The sequence below is a fragment of the Bactrocera neohumeralis genome, chromosome 2 (genome assembly GCF_024586455.1).
Source record: "Bactrocera neohumeralis isolate Rockhampton chromosome 2, APGP_CSIRO_Bneo_wtdbg2-racon-allhic-juicebox.fasta_v2, whole genome shotgun sequence".
In the NCBI taxonomy this organism is placed as follows: domain Eukaryota; kingdom Metazoa; phylum Arthropoda; class Insecta; order Diptera; family Tephritidae; genus Bactrocera; species Bactrocera neohumeralis.
The window spans coordinates 86664027-86680759 of NC_065919.1; the positions used below are offsets into that span (position 1 = coordinate 86664027).

Here is a 16733-nt window from a genome sequence, read left to right on the forward strand (position 1 = left end):
CTGGTTTTTATACTCTCGCATCAATGTTGCTAAGGAGAGTATTATAGTTTGTTTGTAAGTCCTAAAACTAAAAGAGTCAGATATAGGGTTATGTATGCCAAAGTGATCAGGGCGACGAGTAGAGTCGAAATCCGGATGTCTGTCTGTCCGTCCGTCCGTCCGTGCAAGCTGTAACTTGAGTAAAAATTGAGATATCATGATGAAACTTGGTACACGTATTCCTTGGCTCCATAAGAAGGTTAAGTTCGAAGATGGGCAAAATCGGCCCACTGCCACGCCCACAAAATGGCGGAAACCGAAAAGCTATAAAGTGTCATAACTAAGCCATAAATAAAGATATTAAAGTGAAATTTGGCACAAAGAATCGCATTAGGGAGGGGCATATTTGGACGCAATTTTTTTGGAAAAGTGGGCGTGGCCCCGCCCCCTACTAAGTTTTTTGTACATATCTCGGAAACTACTATAGCTATGTCAACTCTACAGAGTCGCTTTCTTCAGGCATTCCCATATACAGTTCAAAAATGGAAGAAATCGGATTATAACCACGCCCACCTCCCATACAAAGGTTATGTTGAAAATCACTAAAAGTGCGTTAACCGACTAACAAAAAACGTCAGAAACACTAAATTTTACGGAAGAAATGGCAGAAGGAAGCTGCACCCAGGCTTTTTTTAATTGAAAATGGGCGTGGCCTCGCCCACTTATGCTTAAAGCTATTTTGAATTCCATCTGATGCCTTCTCTGTATAATACGAGAATAAACATTAGGAACCAATGATGATAGCGGAATAAAACTTTACAAAAATACGGTTTTTGAAAAATATGTAAATGACGTATTATGAAATCTCGATTATCACTTTACCATGCGAGAGTATAAAATGTTCGGTGACACCCGAACTTAGCCCTTCCTTACTTGTTAATATATGGTATACTAGTATATGTATGCATAACCCTAGTTCCTTGAAGATTAAAGTACAAATGTAATTATATTAAATCTAGTAAGTTTCTGCATATTTATACAAGTAAATATGTACATCTGTAATAATAAATATTTTTTCTCATTTTTAATCGATGCTTTGTATTGTACATTCATATGTACATATGTACATACATACATATGTACATTATATTAAGGTTTGTGTGTAAAAGGAATATACATAGTTTTACATAAAGTAAAGTAACTGCTGATTTAAGAATACTACAAAAAACATATGTATATTTCTCTGTAATACAGTGTGTATATAAATACATACTCGTATGAGTTCGTCGTCGTGTCATTGCATTTACTCATTCATCGAACTGCAAATAGTAAGCGGTAAAATTTGTAGCTTATTATTGTTATCGGCGCCAAGGCAACGCAGCGTGCACATATCGTCATCTTTCTACAATAGTGTTGCTGGTCAAGGTTGTACAGAATCCCGTAGTTTTATTAGTCGAATAGGTATATTTGCCTTTATTAGATCACTGTTCTCAGCATTGCCTCATCAGGTAGACCAAAAAACAAATGCGTAGAACTGGAACCAGATAAGACTAATATTTTGACTGATAGACGTTAAGTTAGTCAATTCTTTAATAGATTAGATATGAAGAATATTACAAACTGCATTATTAGAAAGTAAGGACTTTAAATTTAGACGTAAATAATCATTCCACCTGAATTTTTAGCGCTGTCGGCGCTCGGGTCTTTTCGGTTAAAAAGTAAAGTCGGAAATTATTTTCACATTGTTTGTCGTTGGACGACAAAATGTGACTGATCTCTTAACTTTGCTTACATTTTGTTTTTCAAAAGGAGTACTTGGACACCTATTAATTACTGCATAAATTGGTGCACCGTATAAATTTAAATTTCAATAATGATGGAAATATGTTTGTATGGCATTCATATCTCTAAACCCGAAATTCGCTCGGTTGCAAGCATTTAGCGCTGCCAGTCAATTCACCTGAACGTCTACTCAATCATGGTTTTGTAATTACATCGACCTCTTGGGATCGCAAGATACCGCATCACCTCACTGGCGAACATAAAACCAACATCACGATGCCTACAGTTGCACTTGCAACCTGTACGTGCAACAAAACCGAGTAACCGAGGTAAGCACAGAAAGCGCAGCCACTGAATGAGTTGTATGTTTTTTGTTGTTGTATTACACGTTGGACTCTTGACTGCGGTCTGCTTGGTTATAGCTGAGCCGAGTTCAATTTAAAGGTTCGCTATGGACTGACTCTGCGAACGCGGCATTCCTGCCTCACAGCGCCTCTTAGAGCAGCGCCCGAGCTCTGGCTCACGTTAATGGCATCTAATGTTTTTGTGGTTTTGCTTTGTACCATTTTTATTTACCGCTATCAAGCATTCAGGTTGGGTGCACACTTCCAATTTTATTGGCAGGCAGGTTGGGCGAGCCGCCACCGCGCCGCGATGATTATTATAATTTTCGCCATAGTTCGATTACCGCGGATAGGTACATTCATACGTACATATGTACATACGTACTTATAGGAATGAGCATATGCATGCATATGTGCAGAATTATCTATGCTTGAAAGTTTCTATCACCTGTGCTCAGTTTATTATGCTTAGTAAAATGGGCGGAACAAAGATTTTGCTTTTTTGCGCCTTAAGAAAAGGATTTCGAATTTTCTGGGGCTTTAAAAGTGCAGATTTTTAATTATTTTTCTACTCAATCAAATGTCTCATAAATATATAAATACTAGCAGTTGTTTTCAATTTGTTTTCACAAGAAAGTTTGTCAATGCAAAATATTTGGAATACCAGACTTGAGGAATTAATCAATGGGTTATTTATATGACATTATTTGCAACGAAGCAATCGAGAAATAATGCTGTGACCATCTGCTGACAAATTACCGAGTGTGGTACAGAACCTTAAAATAAATTTTTAACCACGTACATACCAAGCAGACTGAAAAGTTTATATTCTTTTATGAACCAAACTCGATTTTATTATTGCACATAGTTGTCATCTAGGGCGATAGGCCATTTATAACAATCTTCCATATTTTCATTAACATTAACGAGGTCAAATTCACTCAACTTATTCTTATTTCATTGATTTTAATATGAGATAGCCCGGTACAAAGCCTTTGCAAAACCAAATTCTCATGAAAAATGATATCATTATCTTGATATTTTTGAAGTGTCACGATTGACTTCAATAATTTTGAGAATCCGCCGCTGCAGCCGCTGCCTTGGACGTTGTGAGTTTGTCGTCCGCATGTCTAGCTTCCCGGCTACGTCTTTGCACTTCCTCTTTTTCGAGGGCACCTTTGGTTCGCTCTGCTTTGAACGCTGCCTTTTTCCAGCGATGTGCTCCTCAATGCGATTAAAATGCGGTGGATCCGAGACATTACACCAATTTCGAGTGGCGAAATGTGACCGGCCGTTCTTCACCTCCTTTCTAGCCCAAGCCAGCCGTTTTAACCCTTCTCCCTTCATGCTGGAGTTGCTTTCGAGGCGTTTGCAAATTCCGACCGCCGCCTTCCTATTTCAACCCCACCTTGGTTGGCTTTTTCGGGGCCCTCTTTTATTGTCAGAGTTGGAACCCTCGGTCGCCTGCTCAGTAGAACAAAGAAGTTCTTCCCTTTCCGCGTTTATGTTCACAGCGCTTTCTTGGTCCGAGGCCGAGACTGAGGCACCCGTGAGCTGTAAAGCTGATTTGGCAGAAGCACTACAACCACCGCAACCTGCTCCCGTTGCTATAGAGGTGGGATCGCTGGCGACACAGCTCTCACGATTGCCTTGTCCGCTGGTAGTAGCAGCATCGCCTCCCACCAACGTTTGGGCCGATATGTCGGTCCGCTTCGTTCCTTTGCTGTCCTTCATTTCGAGTTTTTTTAATCAGGGGTCTCTACTCCAGCGTTTTATACGTACCGCTAGGTATCTCATTAGCAATGGCCGTTGTATTACCCATTCACCTACTTCTGAGGATGCATATAAAGCTGTCCAACATAAGGGGATGGTTGGGAAAATACGTCAGCCTTCGCGAGGAGCCGCCTGTCTACAATTGAATGACTCTGACAGGAGCCAGCTTGAGATCATGACATTGTAAGCAGCGATACCCATTGCTTATTTTGCAATATCTTGTCAAAGTAAAAAAGTTTTCTAAATGAGAACTTAATTTTCATCGGTGAGTTTGTATGTCAGCTACTATATGTTACAGTGATCCGATATCGACGATTCAGACAAATATGCAGGTTTTTGAGGAGAAAAGGACCTGTTTAAATTTTCGGATCGAAATCTCGAAAATTCTTATTTGTGGCAAACTAAATATACCTGGTGCCAAAAAAGTGTACATTCGAGATAAGAAATGCCGGTCACTAAAAGGTTTAACATTTTCTGGGCATTTATCTGTTGAAAGCCATAATTTCCGATTTATGATTATTTTTATATTCTGAATGAAGTAACTTGTATATAATGGATGACCTGGTTAGTGGGTATCAGTAATGGGAAAAAACATAAAATGTAACTTTCAACAACTTTCTTGTGCAACTAAATATTTTGAAGTACAGTTTTTACTGATAATGCATTTTTTATGATAATTTGTTAATGATAACCCACATTGCGCTTGGCTTATTGAAAATACATACTTATGTATGTAAGTAGATTCAGTTTAGAACAATAAAGAATAATTTGATATTTTTCTATTTTCAGATAACACATGATTTTTCAGGAAATCGGCTGAATAATGTAAGTACCACTTTATACTCTCAAATGAGACAAATTAAATATTCTTATTCACATATATTTTTGTAATATTAACATACTTATTGATATAAGTACATGCTTGTATAACATATTATGTGTTTATGTGTGGATAGTTCATTGTACAAATTTATTAACATAAGTAATAAAAATTAAATAAATTTGAGCATTCAACATAATTCAGCATCAACATAAAGCATAAAAATTGCCATGAAACTAACATAGTTCACAACTTAATTGAATAAAGGCATTATTTATGTACATATGTATTATTATGTATGTATGTGTTATGAATGGATTTACAAATGATTGTTTACAAAGTGCTTACATATGTACATATGTACTCGTCATGTCATATTTGACATAAATTCTTTAATTTTTTCTGGCACTGCACCTTTTTTGTGTGATTAAAGTGCACATTTTATGTTATTATACAGGGTGAGCATGAGCATTAGAAAAGTTTATTAAAGAAAATTATTTAAACTCAAATGAGAAGCAGTTTTTTAAAAGCTTTGATGAGTGTTTTTTTTTTTTTTTTGTGACTATTTTTGAACATGATTTTATACAAAGTAATCTTACTGCAACGACGTCACTGTTGACAGTCATAACTTTGAAGTCGGTAGTAATTTCGTATATCTTGGGACCAGCAACAACATCAACAACTATATCAACCTCCTGCTATTTGGTGCGGAGACATGGACAATGACATCATCTGACGAGTTGGCTTTATAATTGCTTGAGAGAAAGGTTTTGCGGAAGATTAATGGTCCTTTGCTGCTGTTGTTGTTGTGGTAGAATTCTGCCGAGTTGGCAGTCCTTTACCGGATAAGAAATCCGGGTCCGCTCCGGTTACGTAGACCCGACTGTCGTGGGAACGGATCCTTTGCTCATTGGCAACTGCGAATACCGCAATCGATGGAACGATAAGCTGTACGAGATAAACGGCTACATTGAAATAGTTCAGCGAATCTAGAGACAGCGACTGCGCTGGCTGGGTCATGTTGTCCGGATGGAAGAAAAGACTCCAGCTTTGAAGGATCTCGATTCAGTTTTCTTACGATGAAAAGTGAAGAAGACCTCCACTCCGTTGAGGAGATCAGGTGGAGAAGAACCTGGCTACACTTAAAATCTCGAAATGGCGCTAAATAGCGAAAAGAAGACTGGTTATAACCAAGTAATCGGTAGTCTACGTGAGTAAAGAAGAGGAAGAATCTTACTACATATTTTAAAGTAAGACAACATTTTATTTTTTTTTATTTAAAAGAAAAAACTTTAAATCTTATTTTGTTGAGTTCAACTAATATGAGAATAAATAATACTTGAAATATTGTAAAATATCGGTTCTTAAAAAATATTTTAATTATTGCTTTTAGGTTAGTGAAGCAAAATGATTCTTAATTCAAATTCTGGATATCAAAAATTAGAACGATTTTTCGGTTTTTTTTAGTAAATAATTTAATATATACATATTACATATCTAATTGTTTACTAATATTCTTTCAAAAATAAATACGCACAGTATGTATGTATGTATGAAAGTTTGCGCTGACAAGGCAGGATTTCTCGCGTACAGGAAATATATGTACAAGTATATAAAGTACATTTGTACATATCTATGTATGTATGCCCTTATGTGCACACAGATCTCATCTCCCCTTTTATCTCCAATCGGGTTACACCCACGCTAACTGTAGTAAAGCGCTCATGAATGGAACATAGCATTCCTACAGGAAGCTGACTTATCCTTTGCACAACCACATTTTATTGAGAGCGTAACGGAATTAGGTTAAACCTGAGTAGGCGGATACCAGTACATAAGTGTGTGCTGTGTGCGCGTAAGAACAATGCTCATGCAAAGCTATAAAACACAGAATCGAAAAAAATATACATAAGTGAAAGGATTCTAGGCCAGCAAGGATAGGAGTCACAGTTAATATACATACATACATACGTACATACCTACATATATTGTAGGAATGTTTGTATGTAAGTTTATCTCCTTGTTCATCCTTATTTATGTTCGCGGATAAATGGAGAGATTTGTTTTATTAATATTAAGAGCTCATCTTTTGAATTTTTTTTACAAAACTCGAACACAGATAAAATGAGAATGTTTGTACAGTTTTTTTTGATCCTTTTTAAATGGAGAGATTTGTTGGAAATAAAACCCGAACACAGATAAAATGAGAGACAGCTAAGAAAATGATCTCTTCAATCACATGCGTTATTTTGAATTTTATAATTGTAGAAATGAAATTATATATATTCTCTGAGAGAGTTTACTAATAATATAATACAAAGTCCCTTTTTTCAGTTACTTCACTAATTCTTTATACTTTTTATTGACACTTTTTTTAATTTAAATTTCAATTCTTTATTTTTCCTGCATATTTTACCATTTTTGTATATCCCAATTTTCAAAATTTTTCACGCCCATCAATGTTAATGTAGGCGATGTCTTCACTCAGCTGAGATCATAAATTGAAATGAGTATCAAAAACTCGAAATTATATAGAAACTGCTTTCCAATCGCCTATAGCTTGGTCTTTTCACACATGCGGTTTCGACGATTTCCGAACTCGCTAGACCTCTAAAGCGTTTTCGCCGACTAACTAACTACCCAGCGTGAAACGCTTTCGTTGTACGCCGCCGATCAACGAACGCCATCACCAGCAACGGCCATGTGCAAGTACAATTGTGACCCAATTCCAAGCGCCAAGAATAAACGCTTACACACATATAAACTGCCAAGAAATAAAAAAAAATAACTAAATTCTAGCTGCGCTCTGCTTAAACGTCGATTGAGGCATTTTCACGCGCCGTCAACAGCAACATAGACATCAACGGCAGCGTCGCTATAGACCGCACCAGCTAGAAATAAGAATGAGAGTGGCTGTAGTACGCTATGTTTCGCACTTAGCTGCGCGCGGTGTGTTGTCTGCTTTGCGTTGTCTGTATGTAAAGAAAAATAAACAAACTTTTAGGCAATGAGGCAAGAATTTTGCAAGCAAATCTCCATTATTCTGCCAGTAAGTCTATTAAAGCAAAACACGTCTGCATTGCTCCTCCGCTGCATCACAAGCTTTATTTCTAATAAACGATTTCGCGCCTGAGGCTGAGTGCACATTGGAGCGATGATTGAAATAACGCAATATGCATAATTTTGTGAGGTTTCATGATTGCTGAGACTTTTCTAAAAGTGTGACTCTAATTCAATCAGGTTAGAAGTGATGTATGAACATTTGTAGGGAAGAAATAAAACTGACGCCGCAGCGCACCGGTTAATTAATAAGAAATCAAAGTGAGCATCAAAATTTTAGATAATGTCGTTATCCCTACAAATATTGAATAGAACACTGAAATCTGTATGATAACCTTTTTATTCCATACTCACTTATTCTTAATGTTCTACTCTGCGCTTAGCCTTAGCGCGAGTGTATAAAAGCTGTGCGCTGTCTCTGACACGAAGCGCGCCAATTGATTTGGCCGACCTAATAGAATTGTTGTTGCATTGCTGATTTGAATTCAATTAAAGTGCTTCCTGCCGGCACAATCACCGCCATGTATACACACACACACACACACACACATATGATTTATATGCATATTAAAATGTTTGCTGCCGCATTCGCACAATTTTATCATCGTAAGTTACACAATTCGATTTGAATTGCTGCCGATATTTGCACTTAATCTTTGCCACTGACTTACATAGTCGAGCATGCAATTGTTTTTGTTGTTGTGGTTGTTGTTTTCGCTTTTATTTTACCCGTTGCTTGCACTACTACAATCATATGTACTCATTATTACATTACTATTATGACACATTTTCATATCTTCTGCGATTTTCTTTGCCTCGACTTCGATCTCCTTTGGCTCCGTAACCATGTACAAGTTGTCTTTTATCCACAATTGCTTACTTGGCTTTGATTTGTTTGTGTTTTGGTTGGATTGTTGCAATTGCTATCGGCTAATGGATTCGAGTTGTCAGCCTTAGGCACTTGAATGCCGGAAAGGGTCACTTCGTCTATATGAATGATGCACTTAAGCAACCTGGAATCTATCACTCGATATATGCGTATATTTTTCCTAAGCCGCTTCTGTGAGAGATAATGATATAAAATAGTTTTTATAACAAGATTTTTAGCTTTTAATTATTTTTTCATGTGTCAGCGGTTTTAGTTAGAGTTGGATGATTTTGAATTGTTGCTAATCTAACACACGAAATCTGGAAACGCATAATCTGGAGCAATGAGAGTTGAAACATCTACTAACACATCATATGGCAGTAATATAACGGGTGATCCATGTAGAGGTGCTTTTTCCAAGAAGATCCGACTTTTTCGAGCCAAATATTGTCCAGCGATGATGCCCATTTTTGGCTCTATGGGTATGTAAACAAGCGAAATTGCCGTATGTGGGACGAAGAGTAAGCTCAAGAGATTTAGTAGCTTCCATTTTATCTAAAAAAAACAATGATTTGGTGTGATTTGTGGACAAGTGGAATCAACGGTACATATTTCTTCAGAAACAATTCCGGTGAGAACGTAACCGTCAATGGCAACCGTTATCTATTGAATCATTATTTGAAACCTGAAGCTCGTGGTCTCAGCGACATTTGGTTATAACAAGAGCCAAGCCAATTCCTTCTTATCGCTTCAATCAATTGAATTATTGAAAGAACACTTCGGTGAGCAGATAATTTCATGTGATATCACACTTAGACTTTTTTCTGTAAGGATATGAAAGTCTAAAGTCCATGCGAACAATCCCGCTTCGATTCCGGCTTTGGAGCAAAACATCAGGTGTGTCATTCGCCAGTTACCAGTCAAAATGCTAAAACGAGTCATCGGACGGAGCCATGGCCAACATTTGAAAGAGATAATCCTCAAAAAACATATGACAAATAATTTTCTTTCGAATGATAAAATATAATATTAAATTTGAAATTTCTTTGCTTCAAACAAGTAGGGAGCCTCGAAAGTCGAACATTACTGGATATATATGTAGGTGTGTAGAACCCTTTTCGGTTAAAATTTTTCAAAATATCGACCAAATTGGCTTTAATGGAAGGCAGTAATTTACATTACATCGATTCGGAGCTATATATATGTGCTATATGCATATTCCAAAAGAATTTTTCTTTAGTAAAAGAGGGCTTTTGTTTTGACAATATGGCTAGAAATACTCTAGGCGCCGCGAAATCTTGTTTAAGGCTCGTTGATGCAATTAAAACGTGTATCTTTCGCAAGGCTTGTACCAAATTTTTTTTCTAGTGTTTATTCTTTTGGGCGCATACAAATATTCATTTAGTATATTTTCTGCATATTTACATATACATATGTATGTATATGTACATATGTACAATCAAAAAACTGCTTTTGCAACAATTTTGAGTGAACTTTCAACAGATGGCAGGAAGCCAAAATGAATTTAATTTCATTTCGCTAACAAACCCAACACTGTCAGACAAATATTTACAACAACAAAAGTAGTCGGAATATATTTATTATAAATAAGAATATTTTAATTCATAAAAATGCCACACTTTTTCCGCACATTGCCAAAACACATGCCATTTAATGTATGTCTTCGGACTTAGAATTGAAATAAATAGCATCTAAATTGTAATCTTTTTGATCAGCCACATGAAAAATCACTTGCCGTAAAACAGGCGCAAGTTTGCACATATCAAGCAAAAGCATTTAGTACATATACTTATTTAGTATTAACCTAAACATATAATACTATATACATATGTATAAGACTTGAGTGCGACTAGTGGCTCTGGGACCATAGTTTCATCTATTTTACCGCATGAGTTTTAAATTGCTTTTTGTAATGAACAACAGTCACATTACATCGAAATCGAATGGATTAAGGAAAGTGAGTAAGTGTTTAGGGAAATGATAAGAGCAACTAAAATGTTTGAAAAGAAGATAATAATGAAATTATATATTTGCTGGCAATACTTGGTAGTTACATCAGTTTTTTAGAGTTTTACATGGTTGCTACCAGGATTAGTATGGATATATAAGTAGGTTTACCAAGTTCTATCAAAGGAAATCAGTTTTTTATTTAAAATTAAACCAAAGAGCTAACATTGTGCGTATCCTGATAAAGAATAATTACATAATGTTAAAAAACACTTCACTTGGTTGTTCTTAAAATAGATATAGGTAAAGCTGTTAAAAATTTTTATCAAGCAAATCTCATATAGATAGGAAAGGCTTACATAGAACATTCCTTATTCAGACGCTTAGTTAGTGATGCTCTCACCAGTGGTATTGAAAAACTGAAAATATTAGAAATATTACAAAAGTTTCAATTCATATTTTTACAAACCATTATTTTAGAAAGAAACCTCGCTTCTTTTATATTTTTAATTTCGCTACAGCACATACCTATCCTTAATTCATGTTTTACCTACAGGGTCGCTTTGTGTGGCATCGATCCACCTAAATTCGAAACTAATTTGCTCTGTTGCGCCGCAAATTTGCCCGTTTAAGTATTTTTAAATCGTCTATGAATAGATTGAAAATTAAAAAAAAAAAATAATGAAATCCTCTCTCAATATGGATGAGCATATCAATCAGTTGTCTGTCGCTGTGCTGGCGCTGTGCTCTTGCGCCCCATTTGAAATATGAGCATTTCGCCGGGTTCGACTTGGCGCGGTCTGGTAAATTTGTTAAGTGTTGAAAGAATTTTCAAGCATAAAATATTTCTTTAGCTGTTATTTATGCCACAACGGCTCTTAATGTTGGCACAAACTGTTTGTGGCACTTACAACATGGCCTCTGTGCAACGAAATTAATTTTGGTTTTTATTAACACAAATATTAATGTCATGAGGAAGAATCCTGTAAATGAAATTAAAATTAGATTCGAATTTTTCGTGCTACTTCTTTTAAAATTTTATTACCATCGGCTGATTATTATTGGGAGCGTGGAATGTATTATATTATTGTTCTCTGAGCAATATTTTTATTCTTATACTTTAATATGCTATTGAGCATACTTTATAGTTTTCAAATTCCTAATTCACTAGAAAATAACTTTTACTCATATTGATAGTTAAGCAAGCTTTCGAAAGGGCATTCAACTTATGGAAAATTATTGAATTTTTTTAACTTTAGGTGACGATATAAAGAAATTAATTTGCATGAATTGGACAATAATTTTGCTATAAAGTTATTAACTTTCACTCGCCATGACAGCACAAATACAGCTTTTCATATAAAAACTTAATTTTTATTCCCACATTAAAGACTATGATATTCATATACATATGTAAGTATACGTACATATGTATGTGCATATAAATATAAAACTTAAAAATGTTTAATCACAATTTTTCCTGATTAGTATGCACATACAATGCACACACATACATTACTATGTCATATCGTTATATAGTTTTAACTTTTTTGTCAGCTATGTCGAACGACTGGCGATAAGCATCAGTTCAATAAACAACAGTAATAACAGCATAAACATTATTGTTACGAAAACATAGTTTATCGACTGAAACACTTACTGGTGCTTTCTTCAAGTGTTCACATGTACTCATGTATGTATTTTCTTATCGCTCGGCATTAGCGTGTATATTCGTATATTTTTGTATACATGTTTATATGTACATATGCATGTATTATCACGTGTGAACTATTTTCTTTGGACTATATTTGTATCAGTACATGACAAATGATTTTTGGGTTAGGAATTCCAAATTCATTTGCCATAATGTTCCAGATTTGATTATATTGTCCATTTGGCTATTACATTATTATTTTTGAATAATAGCCCTGACAGACGAGCAAAATTAATACGCATTAAGCAACGCTAATGCGCATTGAAATTTTATGGTGACAGACGGCAGACTTGGGCATTTAGACAGCTAATTCTGAAATTTGTTTATTTATTTAAAAAAAAAGTGAAAAAAAAATGAATAACAGAAGTTATTAATAGAAATTTTAGTATTTTTGGAAAATCAATATAAATTTAACGAAAAAATTCGTTTATTATTAACTACGTTCAAAGATAATAGAGAGGAATTAAAAGCAATAATCGATTGTAATGCGAAAAAAGTGTGCGAAAAAGTTAAGAATATTGGAAAAATGGATAGCTAACTGTGCGTTGTTTATTTTCTGCCATCTAAAAATATTAAAATTTGTTTTTGTTAATATACTTACACATAATTTAATTAACATGATAAAACTGCTTAACTCTGATGCTGTAAACGCAAAAGAGGCGGCAGACTTCAAGCGACAGCTGTCAAAAAATAGCAAAAATCGGCCATTTTTGAGCAGTGTTGCCAACTCAAATTTGATAAATTCAGCCAAATGCACGAAATTCTTGTGCATTACAAATTTGCATTAACATGGGTCAAATGCGCAAGTAAATTTAAATTAAGTCCGCTAATGCAAATTATCGCTGTCGTCTGTCAGGGCTATAAGTCTGAAGTCTGTCTATAAGCAAACTTTGTTGATCTGTGCATTAAGATATCTATAATGTATGATCTTATGCTTACTTCAAAGTTCAAAAGACCTATTTTTTGCTATTATACAAAATAAACTTTAAAAAATTTTGATTTAGTAATATTAGGTTTCAGTGTTTCTGTGGTTATTTATTCGAATTTCAGCAACTTCGATATTTATCTTAAGAAATATTGATTTCAGGAAAGACTTTATACAATAGACTTTATGGCTTCCGGAAAATGTTTTTTTTTGTCACGCTTATATGAATTGATCATTCATTGTTTTTATTTGATAACTTGTAGACATTGACATATATATTTATTTAATAAATTTGCTCGACAAAATTTCTTCTTTTCCTGCTTTGACTTGCTATCTGGAAAAGGGTATATTCTTTAATTAACTTACAATAGAAATAATTTCGTTTTACAAATATCAAATAGTAGAGAAGATGAAGAAATTATTTTGTAAATTTGTCACACCATATTTCTCGTTATTTGGCCAACTGCCAATCACAATCACCAATTGGTGTGCTATACCCACAACATATGGTGACACACTTGAAAACTTTCGTTCCGGCAATGCAATGGTGCGCGCAAAATGTTTATAACGGATGATACAAGTGGAGATATTCTCTTCAATAGTCATTTTTTGCAGATTACGCGTGAGTTGTGTCAAACTGTCATTTTATTTTTGTTCTGTATTGTTTGTCATTTCATCATGAAAAGACTTACATACGCCTAAACAAAGTTTACAAATCGTTCAACTTTATTACGAAAATTCACGTTCTGTAAAGCAGAAAAATCAGCCTACTGAGCGTACTATTTGCAACAACATCACCCTTGTGCAAGAACGGAAGCCGCTCGACGATCCCAAGCGACACCGCTTCGCTTTATGGGCTTGCTTTGAAGTTTCAAGAAGATCAGACGTTTTCGAGCAAAATTTTGTTCAGCGATTAGGTAAATTTCTCGATCAACGAGTATGTAAACAAGCAAAACTACCTCGTTTGAGACATTTCTTTCAGAAAATACAACAGGTCTATATTTCAAAATTATGCCGGGGAGAACAAAACCGTGAAAGCCGACCGATTGAAGCTTGTGATCTCGGCGACATTTGGTTTCAAGAAGACGGTGCCACATTTCACACCTCGCAACAAATAATGGATTTATTGAGAGAACACTTCGGTGAGCAGATAATTTCACGTTTTGACGCGAACGATTGGCCACCAAGATCGTGTGATATCACACGGTTAGACTTTTTTCTGTAGGAATATGTAAAGTCTAAAGTCTATACGGACATCTCGCTTCGATTCCGGCTTTGGAGCAAAACATCATGTGTGTCATTCGCCAGTTACCAGTCAAAATGCTCGAACGAGTCATCGAAAATTGGACTCAGCATATGGACTATCTGAGACGTAGCCGCGGCCAACATTTGAAACAGATAATCTTCAATGCCAAAGAATATTCGTTCGAGTGATAATAAACATTCCCCATTAAATTTGAAGTTTCTGTGTTTTTTCTTTAAAAAAGTAGGGAACCTCAAAATGGATCACCCTTTAGTTTTTAACAATTTTGCGCTCTGTTTCCGACCACCATTCATCAATGGGTCTTTATTTCCGGTGTGACTGTGCTAAAAATATGCCAAAAATAGTATGGACGCATCTGCACATAAAAATTAGTTTCAATTTATGCATATTTATAGTTTCGTCACGTGCATATAAATGAAAAGTGAGTTTTCCTGCGAAAACTGTCTATATGAATCATCAAACAACAAGTGTATTTCTAATAATTTCGCTATCTAAGGCAATACGGAATTGCTATTGATTCCTGCAAAACCAAATCAAGGTCGCTTGTATTGAGTATGCGGTTGTATTATTCTCCAATGCAACAAAATTGTAAATGTTTTCATTGATTTAAATTCGAATCACCTTGAACCATCGGTCTGCACTTGCAATTGTATTCATGTATAGGCAGTCATACTCATTTCTAAATTCGCACCTAATAAATAGTTTATATAGTTATTTATGAATTTGTGAACACACAAATGGGAAAACTAAATTTTATTTATCCATTATTTCATTCCATTAAATGGTTTCTTTAATAATTGTGTTAGTGGTCTATGCTATTTTTGGAAGACTATTTTATTTACCCGTAACTACTTGAATCATCGATGCAATTTTGGCATACCTATGTACATATATCCTCATTTCTTCGCTGCACCCCACAAAAAGGTTGTTTTTATCTCTCCGATCATTTCATAACCGGCATGTCTACTCTCAATTTAAATATTCTTTTTTTTAAAGGGTTACATGGGCTTAAAGGTTTCAAAAGTCATTTTTTATTGTCTTATTACATTCTACAACGCCTCTAGAATATTGTCCTAAATTTTCAAGTTGATCCGAATAATAGTTTCGGAGATGCAGCCTTGAGTATTTATGCGCTCGAGTCTAGCTACGCTAAGTGCGCCGTCTTTAAACGCGTTTTTCTCGAAACTGCGTTTTTAAAATCGGTTGGCAAGATTCCTCGAGAACTACTCAACCGATCTTCATGAAATTTTACACAGGTCTTTGAGATACAATTCTTAAAGACTTATACGAAGGATTTTTTAAGCTAAGGTTTTAACTAAAACACGTATTTTTCACTTTAGGTGATCTTGAAAGAAGTTAACCTGCCAACTCGTGCGCATCTTTTTCCGAGGGGTCACCAGAAATGGCCTCGCAATAGCCGAGTTTAAAATATTTTTTTCCAAAAGTTTCAGAATTTCGTTGTTAATAGTGTATGTTTGTAACAGAAAAAAAATTATGTTATAATTATGTTATTTTTTTAAATTGAAAAGGTAATTTAATTACAATTACAATTTATATATATAGCACTAGCGGTTAAGCCATCAGCTTAATTCTGTTATAATATTTCATTTTTTATATGAAAAAACAATTGTTAAAAAAAGGCTGTTTTTACCCAAGGAAACCCATGTAACTCCTTAAATTGAACTGACTATTACGTTTCAATTTGTTCGTACAAATCTTTACATTACTACGCTCAGAAATTTTGTAAAAATAGAATACCAAAAATACTTTCACACGAAGTAGCTCCAAAATTATTGTTTTTTTTTGTCCGAAATGTCTATTTGTAAAATATTTATTAAATTCACACCGTTTTTAATAGTTGCAAACATATTTTAATGAACAATTTTCACATTTGAAATGTCACATTTTATTGTTGGCGATGAATCACCACGAGAAACCTCGTCAGCACCACCCACGCAAAGCAACCCCGTTCCCGCGCAATGTGCTGTTACACTAGAAAAGCTTATTTGTGCCATTCATTTGTTGTCTGCCCCAACAAAAATATTATTAAGAATGCGCAAATTGAAACAAAGAGTAAAGTAAAATTTCCTTCCAAACGACGCCTGCCGGAGCAAATTCTAACAGTCGCTTTTTGTTGCGACTTTTGCCACTGAAGAAATCAATAAGCAAAGGCAAAATATACAATTCCAAAAAACGCTTTTATTTTGGGAGCGGCAAAGGGCTGCTTTGCGTGCTC

At 35.1% G+C, this 16733-nt stretch overlaps 1 protein-coding gene across 7 annotated transcripts in view; it reads left to right on the forward strand.

The window, feature by feature from the left end:
* The window catches only part of LOC126758779 (F-actin-monooxygenase Mical), a 92673-nt gene that overhangs the window by 43594 nt on the left and 32346 nt on the right, over positions 1 to 16733 (forward strand). For all 7 annotated transcript variants that reach the window (XR_007666888.1, XR_007666886.1, XR_007666885.1 and 4 more), the window contains one exon: positions 4668 to 4703. The gene's annotated coding sequence lies outside the window, so the exon portion shown is untranslated. The remainder of the gene's footprint in view (positions 1 to 4667; positions 4704 to 16733) is intronic.